At 48.6% G+C, this 25,342-nt stretch overlaps 1 pseudogene across 1 annotated transcript; it reads right to left on the bottom strand.

Moving 5' to 3' along the window:
• Nucleotides 1-23,952: 23,952 nt before the first annotated feature.
• On the bottom strand, nucleotides 23,953-25,000 carry LOC307115761 (large ribosomal subunit protein eL15-like; annotated as a pseudogene). Its single transcript has one exon. The product of its transcript is annotated as a large ribosomal subunit protein eL15-like (transcript).
• Nucleotides 25,001-25,342: the final 342 nt, after the last annotated feature.

Below are 25,342 nucleotides of genomic sequence, written 5' to 3'. Positions count from 1 at the left end.
TAGTGATGACCAGGCTCCTGGCAACTAACTGGGCCCAAATTAATAAACAGAGACTCCCAGCTGCTCCTGAACCCGGCCTCTCTCTAGGCGCTTAGGGTAGAAGCCTGCCCTGAACTGCCTGCTGCCTGTCCCCACCTCCTGAGCCCGAAGTAGGTGAGACTTGCTCATCCAATTGGAGATGTGCAGCTACTTCATTAGTATATCCACCAAGCCATCAAAGCAGTTCCAATCAGACCAGTCAGGACAATGTTTTTTGGACCAATCAAATGTGACAAGGGAAGTCCTTGTTGCCATGAGGAGGACCAATCAAGGACCAGAAGTGGGGACTTTGCTCTATTGGGTCAGCTCAGGGAGCACCAGGGGCTGACTGCAGCCCTGCTGTTGTAATCGGAAGAGCATTAACTCATAGCTATGTGGCAACTGGCTGCTGGCACTGAATAAAGTTCCCTTCTTCACAATTGGCACCAAGGACACTTGGTTGACAATAGTTTTATCTTTTATTTAATAAAAATGAAAAAATGCTGTCCAAAAGCAGGAACTTAACAGAATGGCTACCATCAACAAATGACAAGTGCTGGCGAGGATGTGGAGAAAAGGGAACCCTCGTGCACTGCTGGTGGGAATGCAGACTGGTGCAGCCACTGAAAAACAGTATGGAGTTTCCTCAAACAATTATACTAGTATATGGAATTGCCATTTGACCCAGTGGTCCCATTTCTAGGAATATTTCCTAAGAAACCCGAAACACCAATCAGAAAAAATGTATGCACCCCCATGTTCATAGCAGTGCAATTTACAATAGCTGAGATCTGGAAACAGCCCAAGTGCCCATCAGCAGATGAGTGGATAAAACAGCTGTGGTACATTTACACCATGGAATACTATGCAGCAGTAAAAAAAAACAAAAAAGGATCTCGTACCCTTTGAGACAGCATGGAGGGACCTGGAGAGTATCATGCTAAGTGAAATAAGTCAGTCAGAGAAAGACAAGTATCACATGATCACACTCATACGTGGAATCTAAGTAACAAAATAAACTGATGAACAGAGAGCATCCAGAGACATGGAAGCATGGAACAGAGTGCAGAATCTCAGAGGAAAGGTGGGGGGAGGGTGGGTGGTGGGAGCTAATCAACCAAGGACCTTGTATGCACATATGCATGGCCCATGGACATAGACAATAGGGTGCTGAAGGCCTGGGGCAGGGGGTGGGGTGGGCTGCAGGGGGTCAGGGGTCAATGGGGGAAAATGGAGGACATATGTAATACTTTCAACAATAAAGAATTTTTAAAAAAGAATTAACATGAAGAAAGAAAAAGGGCAGGAACTTAAGATTCCCCTGAGGTGGGCATGCACCACTTAACATGATGCCAGGGAAAAACATGAACTCTAGGGGCCAATATAACAAGTGAGAAAATTAGCATCATGTACAATGTAATCTCATCTCAGTAAGGAATCTGAAGTGACTGGAAGGGTAATGCTGACGTTCTCTTTCTCATCTTTGTGCTGGACCCAAAGTATTTGCAGTTTGAAAGAGTAATGGATATTCTGTCAACTGAAGATTCAAAAACATATTTGGAGATACAAAATCAACACCCAAAAATCGATGGCTTTTTTTATACACCAATAATGAATCCTCAGAAAGATAAATTAAACAATCCCATTTACTATTGCAACATAAAAAAAAAATTAAGATACTTAGGAATAAACTTAACCAAGGAGGCAAAAGACCTGTACTCGGAAAACTACAGGACGTTGAAAAAAGGGATAGAGGAAGATATAAACAAGTGGAAGAGTATACCGTATTCATGGATTGGTAGAATCAACATCATTAAATGCTCATACTACCCAAGGCGATCTACAGATTCAATGCACCCCCTATTAAAATACCAACAGCATACTTCACAGATCTAGAACAAACTCTCCAAAAATTTATATGGGACCAAAAAAGACCCCGAATAGCTGCAGCAATTTCGAGAACGAAAAATAAAGTTGGAGGAATCACAATGTCAGATTTCAAGTTATAGCCACCGCAATAAAAAACGTATTTGGGATACATATGCAGCCAGTAAAAATCCTGCTTCAGTACTGTTCTTCCTTCTGCAAAGAAAATGTTCACAGTTTAAAACAATAAACTACGTTTTCCAAGCTCCTTCTCCAGCCCGCTGTCCTCCCGCTGCCCCCCATCTCCCTCCCGCTGCCCCCCATCTCCCTCCCGCTGCCCCCATCTCCCTCCCGCTGCCCCCCATCTCCCTCCCGCTGCCCCCCATCTCCCTCCCGCTGCCCCCATCTCCCTCCCGCTGCTCCCGGGGGTCGCCGGCCCGGCGGTGGCTCCGCTTCGGCGCCTCACTCCGGCTCGGATGCCCCAGAAGCGCCGCTTCCCCAAACCCCACGGGACCGCGTCGGAGCGCGTTCTCTTCCCCGAGTTTCGCTCCGCTCCGCGGAGCAGCGGCTGGGCGTCGGGCGGTGCGGGTGCCGCTGCGCGGGGTGCGGGTCCGACCAGCTGACTAACCACCCGGATCGGAGGCGGCGCGGGCCCGGGCGGGGGCCAGCAGAGGGGCGATGCGGTACGGGGTTGCACCTGTAACACTCTCAGCAATAAAGATTTAACGGACGAAGCAGCAATCAAAATGGAAAGCAACTTACGGAATGGGATAAGTTATTTGCAGGTCACGTATCTGATAAGGTTAAGATCCGAACTATACAACTCAGTAGCAAACAACCTGGTTCTTAAACTGGCAGAGGCTTTAAGCAGACATTTTCCCGAAGAAGACAGGCCAGCGAGCAGCAGGCACCGGAAAAGGTGCTTTTCTCCCTGTGAGTGTGCACCGGCTCCGGGGAGGGCCGCGCATCCCGCCGCCCCAGCCGGCCCTGCGGCGCAGTAAGGACTTCAATGAAGCGGAGCCACCCGTCCGCCAGGACCTCGTGGCGCAATGGTAGCGCGTCTGACTCCAGATCAGAAGGTTGCGTGTTCAAGTCACGTCGGGGTCACAGCGGCTCTTTTTCTCAGCGGGACACACGGAGCTGCAACCCCCGAAGGAGAACCCTGGCCGCTGGATTCGCCATCACCCGACAGCCCAGGAAAGCCCGCTTTTTCTTTATTCACGAACCTGAACTTAGAACCCAGCTCGCGACGGCGAGGGCCTCTTCCGGCGGCGGGCGGAAGCCGCCACGCCGAGCCCCGGCTGGGCCCCGAGGTCCGCGGCCCCCCTCCGGTCGCCCGCCTCTCCCTCCGCCCAATTCACGCCCCGAGCCTCCCCTCCCGGAGGACGTGCCCGCGGGCCTCCTCCGCCATCGCCCGGTGTCCGGTCCCCCTCTCCCCGCTGGACCGTCCCCCCTCCCGGGAGCGCCATGGATCCAGTCACATCCATAAGACCTAGAGATTCACGTCAACACTGTTGGTTAATAGTTAAAAAAAACAACAAAGCTCTGCCTGCTCACCAGCAGAGGGATGTTTAGGAAAAAAGCAGGTTGCATAAGATATTAAAAACAAACAATGTAAACACATACTGTCCATGTAGCATATTAAAGCTGTGAATGGGAGTTACACACCAACTCTGCACTATGGTTACCTCTGCGGAATGAGGAAGAAGGGATAAGGCAATTCCTAACTTTTGTTTTTAATGAACATTTTCAAAATGTTAATATTCATTAAATTTGGTTAGAGGGTTCATGGCATCTAGTCTTTTGAAGCACGAGTTTCAGGTTGGAATTCCGTCTACATGCATGGTCCAAAACCTCCCAATCAAGAAACTGATTTATAATTTCCCAGGTTAGTAGGACCCAGAGCATGCTGGCAGAAGCAGAGTTAAATTCTCTCTGAAAGAAATACATCCTCAAAACAGACCTTCTAGTTTTCACATATATAAAATTCCAATCAAAATTTGCTCATAATATATTTTATTTTTTAAAAAAATATTTTTTTTTATTGATTTTAGTGATGAAAGGAGAGGGACAGAGAGATAGGAACATCAATGATGAGAGAGAATCATTGATCAGCTGCCTCTTCATTGGGAACTGAGCCTGCAGCCCAGCCCTGGCATGTGCCCTGACCAGGAATTGAACTGTGACCTCTTGGTTTCTAGATCAACGCTCAACCACTGAGCCACACCGGCGGGGCAAAATTTGCTCATAATATATTTTAAAATAAAATAAATTGGTGGAGAAGCCCTTATAAATAAGAACCAGCAAAATCAGATCCACAGACTGCAGATATGGGGATTAACAGTTACAGAATGCACAATTATACATTTAGTCTTTTAAAAATAAAAGAGAATTTTAAAAATAAACAATAATAAAAGAGGGGACTAAAAAATGGACCAGAGAATAAGGGGCAAAAAAACTGACCAAGTATACTAGTATTTTAAATAACTGAAACATATATATTTCTAGAAATGAAAGATTTGTTTGGAATTAGAAGCAATAGTTATATTAAACAGCAGATAAGACAGAGCTGAAAATAAAGATTAATAAATGGAATATTTTGGTGGTTCAAAATATGCCCACAAGTTCTTGACACTCCCTTCAAAAGGTGAGACCTAGTCCTCCTTCCCTTGAGTGTGGACTGTACTTAACGCCTTGAGTCTAATGAAAAGAAAAAGCAGAAGTTGCAGCCTGTGACTGGGGAGGCTAGGTCATAAAAGGAACTCTGGTTTCCTGCTGCTGTCTCTTTGGGACAGCCGGCTGCCATGCTGGAGGACACTTAGGAAGTCCTATGGGGAGATTCACGGGATGCAGAACCGAAGCCTCTAGCCAACCGCCGTGTGACTAAGCTTTCCCACGTCTGTGGCCCCAGCCAACATCTTCTCCAAACTCATGTGAGACTCTGAACCAGAACCAAGTCACACCTGAATTCTGGACCCTCAGAAACGGATGCTTGTGATATAATAAATGTTAAGATCTTAGATTTGGGGGGTTCTTGCTTTCTTAATTTTTTCTATTATCTTTTTATACTCTATTTTATTAATTTTTTCTTATCTGATTGTTATTATTTCCTTCCTTTTACTCAGTTTGGACTTTGTTTTCCCTTTTCTAGTTACTTAAAGTATAAGGTTGGATTATTTATTTGAGATGTTCCTTCTTTCTTGAGATAGGCCTATATTGCTATGAATTTTCTTCATAGAACGACTTTGGCTGTGTCCCATAGATTTTGGTCACTGTGTTTTCATTTTCATTTGTCTCACAAGGCACTTTCTTGATTTCTTCCTTGATCTCATTGTTAACCTATTCATTATTTAGTAACATGTTATTTAACCTCCATGTGTTTGTGTGCTTTTCAGTTTTTTTTCTTGTAATTGCTTTCTAGTTTCATATCACTGCGATCAGAGAAGATGCTTGATATGATTTTATTTTTAAATTTATTGAAACTTGTTTTATGGCCTAAAATGTGGTCTATCCTAAAAAACATTCTATGTGCACTTTAAAAGAATGTATATTCTGCTGCTTTGGGGTAAAATATTTAAAAATATCAATTAGCCCTAACTGGTTCGGCTCAGTGGATAGAGCGTTAGCCTGTGGACTCAAGGGTCCCAGGTTCGATTCTGGTCAACGGCATGCATGCACCTTGGTTGCGGGCACATCCCCAGGTGTGCAGGAGACAGCTGATCGATGTTTCTCTCTCATTGATGTTTCTAACTCTCTATCCCTCTCCCTTCCTCTCTGTAAAAAAAATCAATAAAATATATTTAAAAAAATAAAAATATCAATTAAATCCATCTGGCCTAATGTATCATTTAAGGCCACAGTTTTCTTGTTGATTTTCTATCTAGATGATCTATCTACTGATGATGATGGGGTGTTAAAGTTCCCTACTAGCTTTGTAGTTAGTTGATCCACGGCTTTTACTAAGTGTTTGCGTTTGTTAGTTAGAATATATTTCTTTCCTATATCTTCTTATTCATATTTAGATCTATGCTTTTCTACTTAAAGAAGTCCTTTCAATATTTCTTGTAATACTGGTATAGTGGTGATGAACTTCTTTACCATTTTCTTGTCTGGGAAACTGTCTCTTTTTCAATTCTAAATGATTACCTCTGGCATGAAATATTTCTGTTGAAAAATCAGCTGATAGTCTTATGGGATCTCCCTTGTGGGTAACTAACAGCTTTTCTCTTACTAATTTTAAGATTCTCTCATTGTCTTTGGCATTTTAATTATGATGTATCTTAGAGTGGGCCCATTTGATTTCATTTTTAAAAATTAATTTATTATTTATTTTTATTAAATATATTTTCTATCGATTTCAGGGAGGGAGGGAGGGAGGGAGGGAGAGAAGTGAGAAGAGAGAGAGAGAGAGAGAGAGAGAGAGAGAGAGAGAGAGAGAGAGATACATCAATGATGAGAGAGAATTATTTTTTTATTTATTATTTTTTTAAATTTCTTTATTGATTAAGGTGTCACATATTTGTCCTCATCCCCCCATTCCCATCCCACACCCCTCCCCACGGATGCCCCAACCCCCTGTTGAACTTAACCATTGGTTAGGCTCATATGCATGCACACAAGACCTTTGGTTGATCTCTCCCCCCTCCCCCCACCCTCCCCTATCCTCCCTCTGAGGCCCGATAGTCCGATCGATGCCTCCTTGTTTCTGGTTCTGTTGTTGTTCATCAGTCTATGTTGTTCATCATTTCCCCTAGATGAGCAAAATCATGTGTCACTAGAGATATACTTATAAGAACTGAATGTGAGACGAGCAATAATAGTTATGCTGACAGGCAAATGGATCAGTCTGTAGTGAGTTTCTTTCTGGACCAACAGTTCTTTTGAGACCCAATATCAATGTCCACCAGTTCCTTATGAGTACATGTCGGCACTGACCCCTCAGCTCTGGATGGTGGACAAATGGTGGTAATGCAGGTCCGACTCCCTCTGGTTTGGTCTCGGCCGGACCCAGGGGCACGGCTTCACCTGGACCCAGGGGCATGTGGCCTCACCCGGACCCAGGGGGTGCGCGGCCTCACCCGGACCCGGGACCCAGCCTCACCCGGATCCAGGGGCACACGGCCTCACCCGGACCCGGGATCCAGCTTCACCCGGACCCAGGGGCACACGGCCTCACCCGGACCCGGGATCTAGCTTCCCCCAGACCCAGGGGCCTGTGGCCTGAGAGAGAATTATTGATTGGCTGCTTCCTGCACACCTGCCACTGGGGATAGAGCCTGCAACCCGGGCATGGGCCCTGATGGGGAATTGAACTGTGACCTCCTGATTCATAGGTCAATGCTCAACCACTGAGCAACACCAGCCAGGTTATTATTATTATTTTTAGTCCTCACCTGAGGACACATTTTTCATTTAATTTAGAGAGAGAGAAAGGAAGAGGGAGAGAGGGAGAGAGAAACATTGATGTGAGAGAGAAACATCGATTGGTTGCCTCCCGTATGTGCCCTGACTGGGGATAGAGCCCGCAGCCGTGCCCTGATCTGGAATCAAACCTGGGACCCTTTGGTGCACAGGACGATGCTCCAACCAACCGAGCCACACCGGCCGGGCGGGTTGGTTTTATCTGGGACTTTCTGCACTTCTTGGATTTGTGTGTCTGTCTCCTGCACCAGGCTAGGGAGATTCTCAGTCATTATTTATTCAAATAGGGTTTCCAACCCTTGCTTTCATTCATGATCTCACAGTCTTTGCATCAATCTTAGAAGGGATTTAGTCTCTTTCTTCAGACGGTAGTTTACATTCAAATAGTTAAACGGCTTGCTCAGTGCTCAGTGGCCAAAAGTGCCAGAGAGAGGACTGGAAATAATCCTGCCTCACTCCGGAGATAGAAGCGGGAATAAAAAGTCGTAATTTAAAACCAGATAATTAAGAGACAGGAATATCCAACTCTGCCCATTTGGTCATCAGTCACCTAGCAAATGTATGTGAGCCCTTGCTGTCCCCAGAAACTAACATCCTATATAATAAAGATGTAATATGCAAATGGTCATTATGCCGTGAAGCGTAATGACCAACCACTTAACCACCGGATCACGGATCAGCAGGAGGGTGGGGAGGCGAGCTACAAGCGGGCTACAGGAGGGGGCAGGGCAGCAAGCTATGAGGGGAAGGAGGGGGGGCGGGGGGAGCTACAGGAGGGTGGGGCAGCTGGCAGAGAGCTGGATTCGTGAGCAGGGCTACTAGTTAAAAATAAATAAATTCTATACCCTCTATTGTGAGGGGTCAGAAATAAAGGCCATCATCTCTAAAATGCCAGGAGCAGCCTAGCCCCAGAGTCCATGAAGTGTCTGTATTTGTAGTCATTCTGGCTGTCTGGCTCTCTCTTTAAGATGCCTCACGTTTATTTAATCTGGAATAGTAGAGCAGGTGTGCCTACTGTTTTTCCCCCCAGGGTGGAATATTTTTAAATTTCTATTGCTTTTAATAAATACTTTATGGGTGGTTTTTTTCTAATTTACCATATGAAGAAACGTACTTCTATCTGTATCAGGAAAGACTTGTAAGGGAGTACTCTTTATCAGTAACTGTAGACTGGTCAGCACCAATGATCACATATAATAACCAAGTGGGAAAGGAGCTCAGCACTTAACTAACACTAACAATCTACGCGGCACAACTGTGCGCTTCAGACATTTAATAAATTAGCAAAGTATCTAAAAGTAGTAACTATGCAGAAATAGTTTCTTATTTCCTGGCAGATAAAAACTTAATAGCTCTACATAATCTCTATGTATAAAAGCCTAATATGCAAACTGTCACCTTGGGAGTTCCACCTACTGGGAGTTTGATCGCTCGTTATGACATGTGCTGACCACCAGGGGGTGGCGCAGAATGAAAGAAGGCCCCAGCTGACAGCTGGCAGCCAGGCAAGGGAGGCCCCAACCAGCAGCCAGCAGCCGCTAGGGACCCTACCCGTGCATGAATTTCGTGCCCTGGGCCTCTAGTAAAGATATCATCATGAAAGTCCATGAGTTTTTAATAACATTAATATACCAGGCACATATACAATAACAGGAACACTGGTATGTAACACAAGCAATTGGAACTTAAGCAAATGATTTTGTGAGGGGACACTAATATTGGATAAAATTAAAAGCTGGGGTTGAACTTTAAAAAAAAGGCCTAACAGCATATAATAAGTAAAATTTACTTGAAAAAGTAAAGTCCAACCTGATGGCCATTATCTTGAGTTCAAATAATCTCTGAATGTACAACAAATTCCAATGACTAAACAAAAGATTATGTAGTTAACAACCTAAAAACCTAGAATACACAACTTTTTTTTTTTTTTTTTTTTTTTTAAGCAGGGTATGATTACTAAATCCAAGGGAAGTACAAAAATAGACTCAGGTATTTCTGAAATCTCAGGGAAACAGGAATCTTTTTGAAATTCAGATTAAAAGTTAGTAAACCTGAGGTGGGTTCTGACTGCATTTTACTCCAAGACATGCCTCTGCTTCAGGTGTAAGGACCACATTCTGAGTATCAAGGTTGGAGAGAGTTAAGACTGGAAAGTGTGAACCCTGGATGGGCCTTAAAGAGTATCCAGTCTAATCCTCGCACTGAGCCCATTGGGTAACTAGGCCTAAGCGGGAGAAGAGACCTGGGGATGACCGCACAGGAATCTAGGGGAAGAGCTGACCTAGAAGTCAGTGACCTTAGGCCAATCGCTATAAAAACAACATTGGTCAACATTAGTATAAGAGTAACCAACATTCTTTAACATCTCCAGGCCCTGGAACACATTACGCCATTTGATTCCTGTTGGGGGAAAAGAGAGCAAGTTAGGCATATTATTCCTTATTATTATCATTCAGTTAAAAATATACAAGGCTTGCCCAACTGGCATGGCTCAGTGGCTTTGTATCGACCTGTGAACCTGTGTATTCCTGTGTGGTCACTCACAGGTTTCTTCTCTCGCTTAGGCCTAGTTACCCAACGTGTTCAATGCAAGGATTATACTGCAAGGTTTGATTCCCAGCCAGGGCACATGCCTGGGTTGCAGGTTCAATCCCCAGTGTGGGACATGCAGGAAGCAGCCAATCGATGATTTCTCTCTCATCATTGATGTTTCTATCTCTGTCTCCCTCTCCCTTCCTCTCTGAAATCAAGAAAAAAATATTTTAAAAAAATGACACTCACAAGGCTTATAGCTCTACATAATAAATATATAATCATGAAAGTACATGAGTTTTTAATAACATTAATATACCAGGCATATATATCATAATTGGTAGTCCAGTGCATGAATTTGTGCACATTAAAAGGAAATTAATTAGAAGAAATATTTTAATATCACTATTCGCCCTTTCTCTATAATAGAAGTGTCAACCAAATTCACAATCAACAATGACAGATTGAAACACACGTGTGTGATTGGCGCCAGCTTTACATGTATTGCTCATGCGTGAGTCAACTTAGCCTTTTATAGATATAGAATAAACTTGCTTAATTAGACCTGCTTTCTGATGTAGCTACACTTTTTCGTGCACGGGGGGTGGGGGGGGCGCAGCGGGGAGTGTGTCCCTCAGCCTGGCCTGCACCCTCTCCAATCTGGGACCCCTCATGGGATAACCAGCAGTTGGACATCCCTCTCACAATTCAGAACTGCTGGCTCCTAACCGCTCACCTGCCTGCCTGATTGCCCCTAACTGCTTCTGCCTACCAGCCTGATTGCCCCTAACTGCTTCTGCCTACCAGCCTGATTGTCCCTAACTGCTCCCCTGCTGGCTTGATTGCCCTTAACTACCTCTGCCTCGGCCCACACCTGGTACCCAGGATTCCCTCCTCCAGCTGACCACAGGCACCCAGGATCCGGGCTTCCCTCCCTCTGGTCAACCATAGGTGCCCAGGCTGGCTGCAGCCTTAGGGGATGGTGGACAGGGGGCTTCGCCTGTGCTGCAGCTGCAAGTGCTGGCACCCAGGACTGCAGGGTGGGCGGGGCTGCCGCCATGTTTTCAGTTTAATTGCATACTCACTCAGATTGGATGGTGGGCGTGACTGGGGCGTGGCTGGTGGGCGTGGTTTGTGAGTGTAGCAGAGTGATGATTTGCATATTACTCTATTATTAGATAGATAACAGGATTTGATTATAAACTAACTTCAAGACCCACACATATTTATCCTATTTCAAAACCTAAGACCAGACAGCATGCATGATTTTCAAATACCAGGAGACTCAAACTGCATTCAATTACAAACTATACCTATTTTTCACAATGAAAAAAATACACACACCAATTAGATGGTTTTCAAATATTTTAGTTTTCCCATAATCAAATTCTACTTATGTGGCTGTAAATGGGATTTAAAGTTCTGTAAATTACTTCAGTGATCCAAGTAAGGTAATTAAATGTAATATATACATTAGTAATCTATATATATAAAAGCCTAATATGCAAAGTGCCCCCTCAGAAGTTCGACCAGGAGACCAGGAGTTTGATTGTTCGCTATGATGTGTGCTGACCACCAGGGGGCAGCATGGAGTGAAGGAAGGCCCTGGCTGCCGTCCAGGCCTAGAGACCCTACCTGTGCACGAATTTTGTGCACGGGCCTCTAGTATTTATATAATAAAACTACTTAAAATAATATAAAACATTTAGAGTAATAAAAACCAATAGAATTTGACAAATTTCAAAATCATTTATGATAAAAACTCTGCAAAGCGAGAATAAATGAGCCTGTATAGCTCAGTGGTTGACCATTGACCTATGAACCAGGAGGTCACAGTTCAATTCCCAGTCAGGGCACATGCTGGGTTGCTGGCTCGGTCTCCAATATGGGGCATGCAGGAGGCAGCTGATCATCATTGATGTTTCTATCTCTCTCTCCCTCTTCCTTCCTCTCTGAAATCAAGAAAAATATATTTTAAAAAATAACTCAACATAATAAAGGCCATATGCCACTAACTGAGATCTAACATCATACTCAATGGTGAAAAGCTGCAAGCATTTTCCTTAATATCAGGAATATGACAAGAATGTACCCTTTCACCACTTTTATTCAACACAGTATTGGAAGTCCTACCCACAGCACCTCAGACAACAAAACTAACTACAGACATACAAACTGGAAAGGAAGAAGTAAAACTGTCAATATTAGCAGATAATATAATACCATATATAAATAACCTTAAATATTACACCAAGAACTATTAGGACTAAAAAATAACGAATTCACTGAAAGAAGCAAGATAAAATTAATATTCACCAACACAAACTTTTATATGCCAAAAATAAGCTACTATAAAGAGAAATCAAGAAACCAATTCCATTTACATTTGCAACAACAACAACCTATGAAAAAATTTACTCTATACTCGAAAACCTATAAGACAATGAAGAAAGACAATGAAAAGATTAAATAAGTGGAAGCATATATTGTGCTAATGGATAGGAAAATTAGCATAGTTAAAATCCCCATATTATCCAAAACAATCTACAAATTTAATGCAATCCCTATCAAAATATCAACGGCAATTTTTTCATTATCTGTACTATTAATAGGGTAATATGCAAATTGTTCGGGATGCCATCACAGTAATGACCGATCAGCAGGCTGTGTGTGCAGCATACGCGGGTGGGTGGGGACTTGCAGCTTCGGGGACGCGGGCAGGGCCGGCTGGACACTTTGGGGGTCTGCAAGTGCACGGAGAGGCCTCCGCTGTGGGCCCAACCCAGTGGGCGGGGACTTGCAGCATCGAGGACGGGGGCGGGGGGTGGGGAGGGGGGGCGGAGGCGGGGCCCGGTGGAGGGCGGCCTGTACTCCCCACGTGGCGGTGGTGGCTGTGAGCGGCACCAAGCAGAGCCTGCAGGCCGAGCTGAGGCAGCGCCTGTGGGCCATCAGCGCCAGTCTCGCCTCCTGGCCCAGAAGGTGTGTGATTGCAGGGACAGCCATGGTGGCGGGCCAGAATGACGTCCTCCTGGCCATGTCGCGTGGGTTTGCGGATCTCCGCAGGCGCAGGCCTCTGGTGCACGCATCCTCTCCCCTCCCCCCATGTGCGAACATCCCCCAGCGCGCTGTCACCCACGTGCGCATGCACGTTCCCCCGCCCCTCTGCCACACTTCCGTCAACCCCCCACAATGCCTACGCCCCCCACACGATGTGTGCGCGTCCCCTCCAGCGCTCGCACGTCCTTTGCAGTGTGTCTGGGTGCTCGGGGTGGGCGCCTGTGAGATGACAGGGAGAGGGCGGAGCGGTGGCGCCCTGTTCCCACGGAGGCCAGTGCGGCGATGAGATCGCCTCCGTGGGGCTGATGCAGGTGCTGAGGCGGGAGCAGGTGCGGACAGACACACCTGGTGGGCGCGGGCGGCCCTGCTGAGGTGCCTTCGGTCAGCGTTCGAGGTCGGGAACCCAGAGGAGGTGAGGAGGTCCGTCCTCTCAGTGAAACAGCGGGAGAATCGGGGCGACTGCAGGGGAGGAATGTGCACATTGGGTGCCGGCACCCATGAGCGAAGGCCGCCCTGACTGAGCCTCGCTCGCTCGGGGCCTAGCGCACTCCTGCGGGCTCGGGTGACAGGACGTGCTTTTCCGAGTTAATGAGAGAAAACATTGATTCTCCCGCTGCCCACGAAGGTGGAAAGTGGAGTGGGGAGACGTGGGGAGTGAGCGAGGTTCCCTGTCTGGGGTTCCAAATCCGCCGTTGGTTCCTTTCACCGCTGACTAGAGATATACAGGGTGTCTCCCCAAAATGTACACACACTTTGTTTTGTTTTTGTTTTTTTAACTTACAAAGGGTTGTTATCTTTTTATTTTTCCAAATCATGACGATTACTATATACTTTCCCCATCGCGTCATAAAAGAAGTTGTCCAGTGGAGATGTGTTCTCATAGAAGCTCAGCTTCCTTTCTGATGCCAGTTCAATGCAATCTCTTGGGCATATACTGTGGGCTCAACACCGTGGTGGGCACCAAAGAAGGACGACTTTTGCCTGTACCCTCAGGGATCCCACAGAGAAGAAGAGACAAGCAGCTGTGTGCAGCTGTAACTTTTAGGCCTTCCCATCCCCCACCACCCCCTCCATCCCCTCGGAGATCTGTTATTCTGTTCCATGCATCTATGCCTCTGGACCTATTTTTTTTTTAATTTCTTTATTGATTAAGGTGTCACATATTTGTCCTCATCCCCCCATTCCCATCCTACACCCCTCCCCATGGATGCCCCAACCCTCTGTTGAACTTAAGCATTGGTTAGGCTCATATGCATGCACACAAGACCTTTGGTTGATCTCTCCCCCCTCCCCCCACCCTCCCCTATCCTCCCTCTGAGGCCTGATAGTCCGATCGATGCCTCCTTGTTTCTGGTTCTGTTCTTGTTCATCAGTCTATGTTGTTCATCATTTCCCCTAGATGAGCGAAATCATGTGTCACTAGAGATATACTTATAAGAATTGAATGTGCGACGAGCAATAATAGTTATGCTGACAGGCAAATGAATCAGTCTGTAGTGAGTTTCTTTCTGGACCAACAGTTCTTTTGAGACCCAATATCAATGTCCACCAGTTCCTTATGAGTACATGTCGGCACTGACCCCTCAGCTCTGGATGGTGGACAAATGGTGGTAATGCAGGTCCGACTCCCTCTGGTTTGGTCTCGGCCGGACCCAGGGGCACGGCTTCACCCGGATCCAGGGGCCCACGGCCTCACCCGGACCCGGGACCCAGCCTCACCCGGATCCAGGGGCACACGGCCTCGCCTAGACCCAGGATTCAGCTTCACCCGGACCCAGGGGCGCATGGCCTCACCCGGACCCAGGGGTGCGTGGCCTCTCCCGGGCCCGAGATCCAGCCTCACCCGGATCCAGGGGCACACGGCCTCGCCCGGACCCGGGCTCCAGCTTCCCCCGGACCCAGGGGCACGTGGCCTCACCCGGACCCAGGGGCGCGTGGCCTCTCCCAGACCCAGGGTCGCGTGGCCTCACCCGGATCCAGGGGCCCATGGCCTCACCCGGACCCGGGGCCAGGCTCACCCGGATCCAGGGGCCCACGGCCTCACCCGGATCCGGGACCCAGGCTCACCCGGATCCAGGGGCCCACGGCCTCACCAGGACCCGGGGTCAGGCTCACCCGGATCCAGGGGCCCACGGCCTCACCCGGACCCGGGGCCAGACTCACCCGGATCCAGGGGCCCACAGCCTCACCCGGACCCAGGACCCAGGCTCACCCGGATCCAGGGGCCCACGGCCTCACCCGGACCCAGTTCCCAGGCTCACCCGGACCCAGGGGCACACGGCTTCACCCCGATCCGGGACCCAGCGGGGTTTCGTCTTCTTGATCCCAATTCCTGTTGGTCAATTCCCTCTCAGCAATTCCTTCGGCCATTTTCTCAGAGTTCCAGGGCAGCCACCGCAGAACTCGTTGGGCGGCGGGCTCGGCGAAGCTCCAGTGTGCCCGGTGCGCGGCGGCGGGCTGGACCGGGGTGGCTGCGTCGGCCCTTGGGTCTGCAGCGGTGGCCGGTCGCCGAGTGTGCGCACCTGGCCGCTTCCGGGGCGTTGAGATTCTTGAAGGACTCGGAGGTCAGCAAGCGCGTAGTCTCCCACCCCATGTCTCCCAGGGGCTCATCTGTCCGTGCTCGGCAGTGAGTGAAGCCTTCCCCTCAGCCGGAGACCGCTGGGGGAACTGCGCCGAGCACGATCCAGGCCGCCATTGTGTCGCCTGAGCCGTAGTTTTTAAAGTGTGGTCTTTGGGTCACCGGCATCAGCTTCATCCCGCGTACCCCTCTCTTTTATTCTAGTTGTAGAGCATCTGCTCAGTCAGCCCTCCGGTGGTTCTGGATGGTGTCTGCTCTGCTCTCCCGTCGTAGACTCAAAATTGTTGTGGTGGGCAGCAATCAGGCTTCCGCCCTATGCCTCCATCTTGGTCCTCCTTTGTATAGTTAAGTCTTGATTGTTGTTGGTGTCACTGGGAGGAATTGTCCTCCAGGCCAATTGGCCGTGCGGACCCTCTGTGTCTATAAAGGAAGAGTTGCTGTGTGGGAGACACGTTTATGTGCCGGGTCTTGGTGCAGCAAGGCTTTGGCGCTCACTGCGTCTGCCTCTTGAATGTGTCCCTTATGGGAGTGGTTGAAATCTGGTGTCATCTCACACCGACCACTAGATGCCCTCGTTTCTGGGTCTCCAATGGAGTGTAGGTCAGCTACTGCCTGTGGCCCCTCAGCATGAATTACAGCATCCCTTATATTCGTGACCTGTTTCGGTGTCTTCCCCTTTTGGCTGCCTCCCTATCGCTCAGCTTCCCCAATCTCCCTAGGTGGTCGCTCTTGATACCCCCCTTTGTGGGCTGAGCGCAAAGTCTTGGTGTTGTTAAACCTTGATTGCTGTTGGTACACTGGGAGGATGTGACCTCCAGTCCAATTGGCTGTGAGGATCAGCTGTGTCTATGCCGGGAGACAGCCCCATTCAACTAGACTTGCAAAATTGTAAAAGCCTCTGTGTTCAGCTTGGATGGGGCGGAGTTACAGGGCGGAGCCTACCGCCTTGGCTTCCCGTCAGCCCCGCCCTATGAGGTTCCTGTGTCCCTCTGTACTCCCAGCAAACACCTCTGAGAGAAAAGCGCCCTGGAGTTTCGCGCGCTGCCAAACAGTCTAGTCTCTCCCCCAATGAATCTGGATTCCCAGATTCTCGCCCGGAACTGGGTTTCCGTGTAGTCAGAATTGGGGCTCACCGCAGTCTGGCGCTTTTGTCTCCTTCCCTCCAGGGCGACTCAGCGGCACAGTCAACAGCCCATCCTCCGCGCACAATCCCGTGCGCGCCTCCGGTGCTCTGCTCTTCGCCGCCTCTCTGCACCTCTGCCCCACAGCCCAGCTTTCCCCAGTATGAGCCTGGCTTCCCCGGGTCTTTCCCGGAACTGGGGTTCAGTGCAGTTGGAACTGGGGGTTCAGCACAGTCCGGAGCTTTTGTCTCCTTACCGCTAGGGCAATCCAGCGGCACAGGCAACAGACCCTCCTCTGCGCACATTCCCGTGCGCGGCTCCGGCGCAACTCCTCTGTGTCTCCGCCCCACAGCCCAGACTCCCCCAGCATGAGCCCGGCTTCCCAGGGTTTCGCCCGGAACTGGGGTTCAGTGCAGTCGGAGCTGGGGTTCAGCACAATCTGGCGCTTTTATCTCCTTCCCGCCAGAGAACGCCAGCCAGGCCGTCAGCCGCCCCTTCCTCTCCGGCTCCGTCTTCCCCGCACGCGCGCGGGCTCGTGTCTCCGCCTGTGTCTCCATACCTCAAGCTTTTACGGCTTCTCTGATTTTCCTTGTGGTTTTCTCTTTCCTTCTAATTGTGGGCATTTCAGTCAGCCAGCTTTCCTGTGGTTCTGGATGATGTCCGTTTTGACTTTTAGTTGTGTTTTTGAAATTGTTGTGCCCGGCTGTAGGTTAGGTGTTTAACCTATGCCGCCATCTTGGTTTCTCCCCTATACACACTTTGAATACCTACTAATTCCAGTGGGTTTAAGCATGAAAAGAAATAAACAACAATGGAGCTGTCATCTGTTAAAAGTGCGGGCACAAACCGGCAGTCGGACTTCCCCCGAGGGGTCCCAGATTGGAGAGGGTGTAGGTTGGGCTGAGGGGTCCCAGATTGGAGAGGGTGTAGGCTGGGCTGAGGGACTCCCTGCCCCCATGCACGAATTTCATGCACCAGGCCTCTAGTATACACACACACACATATATGATGTATTTTTTAAATATATTTTTATTGATTTCAGAGAGAAAGGAAGGGGGAGAGAGCAATAGAAGCATCAATGATGAGAGAGAATCATTGATCAGCTGCCTTCTACACGCCCTACACTGGGGATCAAGCCCACAACCTGGGCATGGGCCCTTTACCAGAATTGAACCCGGACCCTTCAGTACACAGGCTGATGCTCTGTCCACTGAGCCAAACCAGCTAGGGCATCAATAGCATTTTTTACAGAGCTACAATAATCTTAAAATTTATATGAAACCCAAAAGTGGAGGTATCACGCTACCTGAATCAAACTGTACTATAAGGTTATAGCAATTAAAACAGCATGGTACTGGCATAAAAACAGATACATAGATTAACGGAACCCAACAGAGAGTCCAGCAATAAATTCATGGCTATGTGGTTAATTAACCCATGATAAAGGAGGCACAACTATATAATAAGGTAAAGGCAGCCTCTCCAATAAATGGTATTGGGAAAACTGGACAGATACATACAAAAGAATAAAACTGGATTACTTTCTTATACAAAAATAAACTCGAAGTGGATTGAAGACTTAAATGTAAGACCTGAAACCATACAACTTCTAGAAAAAAACATAGGCAGTAAACTCTTTGACATCGCTCTTGGTAATACTTTTTGAATATGTCTCCTCGATCAATTGAAGCAAAAGAAAAATAAACAAATGACACTACATCAAACTAAAAAGTTTTTGCGTAGCAAATAACTTATTTATGTAATTGGAAATTTGTTTTGTTATCCAGGATTGATTTTCATTTGCTTGCATCTCATAATAATTAATATTTTAAAGTTTTTTATTAACAGCTCTGTCTTAGCTGATTGTTTTGTTTTATCTTTCTTTCAGCCTCATCCCAAGTGTAAAATTAATGAACTACAATTAAATTAATGTACTTTCAAAAAAATCCTCACCCAAGGATATATTTTTTCCACTGATCTTTAGAGAGAGAGTGAAAGGGAGGAAGGAAAGGGAGAGGGGGAGAGAGAGAGAGAAACCTACTTGTTACCTCTGGCACGTGCCCCTGCCAGGGCCAGGATTGAAAGTGCAACTGAAGTGCGTGCCCTTGCCCAGGGAATCAAACCTGCAGCTCGTTGTTCCTCAGGCCAACGCTCTAACCATTGAGCTCCCAGCCAGGGCAGCTTGCTACTTTGTTGTTGTTGGTAATCCTCACCAGAGGACATTTTTCCATTGATTATTAGAGAGAGTGGAAGGGAGGGGGAGAGACAGAGAGAGAGAAACATCAATGTGAGATGAAATCCATCGATTGGTTGCCTTCCACACTCGCATCAACCTGGGGTGGAGATTAAACCTACAACCCAACCATGTGCCCTTGACCGGAATCGAACCCAGGACCCTTCCGTCTGTGGGCTGACACTCTATCCACTGAGCCACACCGGCCAGGCCGCTTGCTACTCTTCATAGAGGAAGGTGACAGTTGCCGCTCGCATTGAATGATGCAAGCGCGCCGTCTTTCCTTTCCAGAAGCTGCACTGTGCTCTGCGTGTTGCCAAGCTGCTGGGAGGAGGTGACGTTTCTCTAAAAACATAGAAGGTAAGAGGCCCGCCCCACTTACCTTATTTTTCTTGTTTCTTGAATTAATTAATTAATTAATTTTTAAATGGTTTTCTTAAATGTATTTATGTTTGTTAAACATAACAGGAGGAGGTGTTAAAACTGTTGCAATAGCTCAATAGGATAAGTATTCCGGATTTCGGGGAGGGGTGAAGAGGGAGATATTCAGAAGCCTTCACAGAGGCCCCCCAACGTGATCATCTGGGTTAATGATGTGCTCGGGCAGGTGTTAGTCCTGACACCAGCCTGAGGGATCATTCTTCCTGCACCAAGCCTCTGAGCGCCTGGTCCCTGGGGAGGAGGAACCAGTGGGCGAGGAGCGATCATTGATGGACGGGGTGGAGCCGCCACAGCCTGGGGCCCTCGCAGACCCCCCGCGGTTACAAGTGCTGCCCCCCGCCCGGGCGCCCATGAGGAAGCACGAAGAATTCGAGTCCGGCCTTAGCTCAGGGCCTCCCGGACTGCGTTCCCCCCGGAGGAGAGCTGCTCGCTGTCTCCCACGTCACAGTTAATGAAGCCAAACCGAGCGTTCACACTCCACCGTGGCCCTTCGCAGGGTGGGATGTAAGCCATGGTCTGCATTTTGGCCCGGAACAATTGGAATTTGACACGCTCCCCTTTCTTTTTTAAAATACATTTTTATTGATTTCAGAGACCAAGGGAGAAAGAGAAAGAAACAATGATGAGAGAGAATCATTGACCGGCTGCCTCCTGCACCCCTCCCTGCCCCCACTGGGGTTGGAGCCCACAACCTGGGCATGTGCCCTGACCAGGAATCAAACTGTGACCTCCTGGTTCATAGGTTGATGCTCAACCACTGAGCCACACCGGCCTGGCGACACTCTCTCCTTTCTGCAGGCAGCCCCCTCTGTCAGCCATTCCAACTGTGCCCAGTGGACCGGCCCCCCTCTTCCCGCCCCGCCCCCCCAACACACACCCCTTCCTCCATGAGCTCAATCTTCCCTTGGTTCTCAGCCTGTGTTGGACCGGCATTTCTCAGGGGCGGATGCCGTCACCAGAGCAGCTGGCAGGATGAGCTCACCGAGTGTGTTCGTTGACTTCCTCTGCACCGACTTTGCCTTCGGGCAAGATGGACTCGACCATGTCCCCCAGTTCCAGGCTATCGACCTCCCAGAGGACCCACTGTGATGGAAAAAGATTTCCTATCAGTAAATCCAAACGTTTCCTTCAGAGTTGCCACATCACCCAAGAGCCTCTTGGAGTTAGAATTATGACCTAAAAGTCACGCAGGTTGCAACCTGCTGTCCAGGCCTATCAGTAGTGCTAAATTCAACCTTACCCCCTATTAAATAGGGCCTATTTGAAGTAGATCCGTCCACATCCTTGGCTTGAAAAGTAATAGTTCACCCCACAGTCATCATAAGCATTACCATCCTCGGCCTCCTTTGTCTTGCCTTTATTTGGGCTGGTGGTTTCAGGATTAGAAAAAGTGGCTTCTTTTTCTACAGGGCCCAGAAAACGGAGATCTGAATGGGGATGGAACGAAACGGGGCCCCTGGAAGCTTTTTAATCCTAACAGTGTGGTGGGCAGTTAGACAGACACGAGCAGAGCAAGGACGGCCAGGACCGGAAGGCCACCGGGTGGAAGCCAGGTGCCTAGCAAAGGACAATCAGTTGTAGGGAGGGACCTCGCCCCCAGGTGACCTTTCCTCCCCAGCATAGCGCTGGGCACGGGGTTTGGACTCCTGACCTTTCTGCCCAGAGATAACATCGAGGCCTCATTGTATTCAGCTCCAGGCCCAGAGAAGCAGAAGACCAGCCCCTGCTGACCTCAGGACCAGCTGCATCGGATAACGACCCTCCGCCCTGGTGCCCATCAGTCCGTGGAGACCACAACCCTGAGAGGACACCTGGGGACTGCTCCATATTCTACCGAGGACCCCTGCGCTCTCCCTCCCGGGAGCTAGCCTGTGCCTTCCCTTTTCCTCCCCCTCTCTCATGCCCTTCTCCCCCTCCCCCTCCCCACCCCCCTCTTCTCCCCGCCCCTCTCTCCCCTTCCCCTTCCCCCACCCCCTTCTCCCCCTCCCCCTCTCCACCCCCCTCCCCTCCCCACCCCCCTCCCCTCCCCACCCTCCTCTCCCCTTCCCATTCCCCCACCCCCTTCTCCCCCTCCCCCTCCCCTTCTCCCCCTCCCCACCCTCCTTTCCCCCTCCCAACCCCCCTCTCCCCTTCCCCTTCCTCCACCCCCTTCTCCCCTTCCCCCTCCCCTTCTCCCCCTCCCCACCTTCCTCTCCCCCTCCCAACCCTCCTCTCCCCCCTCTCCCCCTCCCCACCCTCCTTTCCCCCTCCCAACCCTCCTCTTCCCCTCCCCACCCCCCTCTCCCCCTCCCAGGCACATTTCAGCCTGGAGCTGAAATACAGCTGAGGCCTGGACTGTCCTGCCCGGGCACATTACCATCAGCTTCCTCATTCTCAATCTCCAAGGGCCCTTTTTTGCCTCTAAAACTTGTTTCCTAAGCCCATTTCTTCTAGGAATGACTTCTACTTCCACCTCTGTGATTTACCCAAAAATGTTCTCTCACAGTTTGGGTCTGGACCTGAACTCTTCCCCAGCCAGAACCCACTACTGAGGTTGCTGAACCCAGGTTTGGCCTGACCCCACTGTCAGACACAGGGTGGCGGGCACCCCTACAACCGTGGCCTGCCTTCGGGGGCGGAGAGCAGGTGGGCAGCACAAGAACCACCCCCCCCCCCCCCCGCCCGCGGCCCCCCTCCCCCCCCCTCCCCCGCACCACAGCGCGAGCTGGTCCTCGCCCTGACCCTCCTCGGCATCGCAGCCCACACACTTGATGAAGCCCAAACCCCCTCTCATGGCAGCGGTCACACCATTTCTCCGGCTTCATTAGTGAATTAAATGTGTTTGATGGAGCCTGTTCTAATTTGTCACGTCAATCTGTTGAAATATTAAACCTAACTTGGTTGCCTTTGGAAGATACAAAGATTTTCTTTGTCTCAAAAGGAACGTTCTTTAGGAATCACAAAGTTAACTTTAATTCGTCTGGCAATGGGTCATTCTGGTTTTTATTGGCAACTTTTAGGATAACTTTGGTTACATTTCCCTGAAAATGTTCCAGGCTGACATTTCCACAATGACTGTACCTTGAGGCAATAGTCTGACAACTGTTGTGACTTCTCACCATTTCTGTCCTGATTGTGACCTCCACGCCCTCTCAGGCTGCCAGGCTCGGGTCACCCTTAAATCACGGAGAAAGGTCTCTCTTCTGCACGCCTGCGCCTCCTCACGCACAGACACGCCCTGGCAGCGGGCACTCACAGCACCAGGATGCTTATTGTCATCAAGGACAAAGTTATTTTACCTCCGGCTTCCAAGTCTTCAGGGTGGGGCCAGACCACACACCTCCCCGCAGCATCCCCTCCCCGTGGGACTCTGACCGGCAGCTGCGACCCCGTCTCTCGGTGTGAGGAGCAGCGCACCAGCCTGTCCATCCACTCGGTCTTCAGGAGGACTTCCTGCTTTATCTTCACCAGTTTTTTTTTTTTTTTTTTTAGTTTAACAGACATTTATTCCTTTAGTTGAACAACCTCTATACACAAAATAGATGGTTTGAGATTTGAATGGAAAGGAATTTAGGTCTTAAGAGGTTTTATGAGTTTGCTACATGTTTTCTGGAAATCATTTAACCAAGCCTTCTAAGACCCATGAAGAAAATAAGAAAAATTGGTTTAAAAAGGAAACCAGCAATTAGGATTTTAGAAGCAAACTACCTGTTAAGTCAGCAAACCCAGAATTGGAAATTGGAGCCAATTCCTCTTCTATATTTCCTGCACGCTCAGATTCACCCTGGGAAACAGAAGCCTGGTCTATTGTAAAATAAGAGGCAAACATAACATGGTGGTATGATTTAACATTAAGGTGGGCACAATTGAAGGCCTGGAAAGTTTGTGGAATGGTAAGGATTTTGAGGGTAGTTTGCACAAGGATGAGAAAAATAATTATAGACAATGCCCAAGGTTAGAATGGAAACCTTAAATTTGACACCAATACATAACTATTCTCAGTAACATTGTAGAAATAATGGATATAGTGGGTTGGCCCAAGATGACTTATAAGACTAAATGGACTAAGCAAAGTACCCTTAAATAAAGTCAATTGTATTTCCCCCTTTAAGGTGGCTAACGGGTTCATAATAGTTATAACACAACATAACATACCTTAAAGTTAATTCTCTTCTCATTTGTTCAATTTCCATCAGTTTCAATACACACCAACGTAATTACTACTACTACTTTGCATGAAATTCAGTCATGGGATTGAATCAGGGCTTCTAGCTTTTGACATGAAAGTGAGTGGTACTATGGAGACCAAGCCAGTTTTGTTGAGGTAAACTAGGATGTTTAATTTTAAGAGAACCCTCTTTCAACAGGATCATTCAATTCTTCTAAAAAATGGTGGCATTCTTTTAAACTTTTCTTCTTTCAGGAGCAGCGGTTTACTGGGTTAATCTAAAAAATGTGAACCCCCTACTTAACTTTCATTTTTCTGCACAGGACCATGAGAATGGATTAGGTTATCTTTCACATTTCCAAGCACAATTCAAACAGCCCCTTGAGAGTAAACAAGCAGAGCATTGCATTACCCTAATGAAGCTGTAGGTTCCATCACATGCACCAACAAATCTACGGGCTAGTTTTGCACTCTCACAGAATTTTACACCTATACCGAACACTGACATAGGAACCCCCCTAATAAGATAAAGCAGCGATTTTCAATCAGTATACTGTGGCACACTGGTGGGACACAATTTTTAAAACATGCAGCTCCTGACTAGTCAGGGGCACTGACCTCTAGCCCCCTTAGATTGTCAAGTTAAAAAAGAATGGATCAAAATACCTATTTTTGGTCAGATTGGCAAAACATTACTTTTTGGTGTGCTGCAGAATTTTAGTAATTAGTTCATGTGTGCCATGAGATGAAAAAGGTTGAAAATCGCTGACATAAAGCCAAAAGCGTCTATCTTATGAGTAACGCGACACACCACCATTTATAGTCTTCAAACATTACTGCACTTTAACTTTTATAATGTGGCAATGCACTCATAAGACATTCTGCAGACTAGTTTTAACAAATTAAAGAACACTTTTAAGCAGACATGACTGTCCTAAATTGTGTATTAGGTAGGAATTTTACAAACATTACTTATCTTAGCGGTAACGGTGGCGCTGGAGAGAATTGCGCCTTCTCCAAGCTGCAGGGCGAGAACCACCAATAGTGTGGTGGAACTTGTGGCCCTTCCCACGGCCACGGCTCTTGCGGCCGCAGATGTCAGCCCTCGCGTCTCCCTGTGCTTGTGGACTGGTTTGGTGATCCACTGGGTGTCAGGATTTCTTCTGATAGCCTTATGGGATGGATCAGTGAGGATAACCTCGAAGAATTTGCACGTGGAATCTTCACCAACCCAGTAAGAATTCAGGACGCTCAGAGCCCCACAGTGGCGTCCAGCTCGCTCTTCGGCAACAGACTGCAGACTTGGAGCAAACTTCAGCTGGTTCACACCGTGACGGACAGGCTTGCCGTAGGTCGCACCCTTAGGAACAGAGCGTTTGCGGCCACCACGGCGCACACAAATCCGACAGATGCCATAACCTTGCTTGGCCTTGTCGCCCAGCCTGCGCGCTTTGTCGCCGGGTGGGGCGGGGGCTGTGGAGCGCAGAGAGCTGGCGGCACTGCCAGCAGCGCACCCGGAGGAGGAAGCGCGTTACATCGGCCTGCTTCTTCCTCCTTAGCTCCCGGATGTACTTGTAAGCGCCCATCTTGGTCTACCTGGTGGCTGCGGCCAGACGGGAAGGAAGAGCCTCTCTCCCACCTATCTTCCCCAGTTTAACAGCAGTGGGCTCCCGGCCCCAGGGCAGACGGCACTTCAAATTCAGCACGTCTCCTCCTTTTAAGTCTGCCGGTGGCCATTGGCTGTGAGGGTGGAAGACACGCCTAGCTTGCCGTCATGAACCTGACCAGGCCCACGAGAGGTTAGCGGTTCCTCAGTGCCCGCTCCGCAGGGCTGCCCGAGGACCCACGGGGCATTGCTGCGGGGAAGGTTTGGACCGATGCCCATCTCGCAGGGAAAATCAAACATTGCACTCTCAGGAGGATGTGCT

Source organism: Cnephaeus nilssonii, assembly GCF_951640355.1.
Source record: "Cnephaeus nilssonii genome assembly, chromosome: 19".
Classification (NCBI taxonomy): domain Eukaryota; kingdom Metazoa; phylum Chordata; class Mammalia; order Chiroptera; family Vespertilionidae; genus Cnephaeus; species Cnephaeus nilssonii.
This window is presented reverse-complemented; position numbering and strand designations above follow the sequence as displayed.